Genomic DNA, 1729 nt, shown 5'->3' on the forward strand with positions numbered 1-1729 from the left:
AGAAAAGATGCTTGACATAATTTCAATCTTGATGTATGTGTTAAGACTTGTTTTATGGCCTAACATATCTATCTTGGAAAATGTCCCATGTATATTTGAGAAGAAGCTATATTCTGCTGCTGTTGAATGGAATATTCTCTACATATTTGTTAGGTATTTTTGGTGTAAAATTTAGTCAAGTCCAATGTTTTCTTACTGATTTTCTGCCTTGATGATTTATCCGTTATTGTAAGTAGGGTATTGAAGTCCCCTACTATTATTATATTGTTGTCTATTTCTTCCTTCAGGTCTTCAAATATTTATTTATTTGTGCTAATATTGGATGCATATATATATTTACAATTGTTATATCCTCTCGAGGAATTGACCACTTTATCATTATATAATGATGTTCATTGTCTTCTTTTTATTATATCAAAATCTTCAGAAATAATTAGATAGGAGTAATCAGGATGTTTTAGGTCCTGATTTTGCACAGATGTTGATGTTTCATGGATCTCCAATAACAGTGTTATAATCTATCCTCTAAAAGGGAGAAGAGGAAAAGGTTGTCCCACCTGATGATCACTATTTTCTGTTACAGTTCTTTTACTTAAGGTCTATTTTTTCTAAAATAAATATAGCTATCCTGCTATATTTTGGTTTCCATTTGCATGAAACATATTTTCATTATTCCTTCACTTTCAGCCTATGTGTTTCCTTAAAGCTTAAATGAGTCTTTTGTAGGTAATACATAGTTAGGGCTTATTATTTTTATACATCCGGCCCCTTTACATTTAAAAAAAAAAAACACTCTGTTAAAGGTAGAAGCCTCCTGGAAATTTAAGAAAACACCATTGTATTTATATAAAATATTAATCCAAAATGACGGAAAATAATAAAAGTAAACCTACTCGCATATTTCTTATCATCTTCTTACTTCCCAAATTTCAAAGTCTATATTAAATTTATAAAGTTCTACAAAATCTAATGTTTTGATTAAATTGCTTAACTCAACATTTCACTATTGAAAGTAATTTTTTAGAGATAAGAACATAAAATCATCATTTTGTCTATCCTGGCTGCTTCCTATTGTTTCCTGGCTGTTTTATAGAACCTTCAACAATTTGCCAAGTATGGTTCAGGATTTCCTGCCCACACTCTGAGCAGGTTTTCAGAAGAAGTTTCTGCTAGTGGGTTTCTGCCCTAATAAGTTGTGAATCTCTGTGTTTACCTACTGTACTCACCAGTTTTGAGAGCAGCAGTTTGTCCTAAGACCTTACTTCTCTTATGGATGCAAGAAAAATTATGGATTTTTTCAGTTTATTTAGGATAGAGTGACAATTTCCAAATGACTTACATGTGAGGCCCCTATACATCTTCAAAAATATGTTTTTGAGGCCAGTGCCAGTGACCCATTCCTGTAATCCCAGCACTTTTGTAGGCTGAGGCCAATCGATCAATTGAGGTCAGGAGTTTGAGACAAGCCTGGCCAACGTGTTGAAACCTCTGTCTCTACTAAAAATACACAAAGTAGTTCCCTGTGGTGGCATGCACCTGTAATCCCAGCTACGTGGGAGGCTAAACTGGAGAATTCCTTGAGACTGGAAGGGGGAGGCTGCAGTGAATTGAGAGTGCACCACTGCACTCCAGCTTAGGAGACAGAGCGAGACTCTGTCTCAAAAAAAATGAAAAATACACACACACACACACACACACACACACACACAACACACACATTTATGTACAC

The 1729-nt window shown here is 34.5% G+C and overlaps 1 non-coding gene across 1 annotated transcript; it reads right to left on the reverse strand.

Annotated features, from left to right (window-relative positions):
* Positions 1-432: 432 nt before the first annotated feature.
* On the reverse strand, positions 433-564 carry LOC116527953. The gene has a single exon (XR_004258799.1). It is a non-coding gene; the product is annotated as a U8 small nucleolar RNA (small nucleolar RNA).
* Between the last annotated feature and the right edge of the window lie 1165 nt (positions 565-1729).

The sequence above is a fragment of the Sapajus apella genome, unplaced genomic scaffold (assembly GCF_009761245.1).
Source record: "Sapajus apella isolate SASKATOON/1434 unplaced genomic scaffold, GSC_monkey_1.0 scaffold2, whole genome shotgun sequence".
Classification (NCBI taxonomy): domain Eukaryota; kingdom Metazoa; phylum Chordata; class Mammalia; order Primates; family Cebidae; genus Sapajus; species Sapajus apella.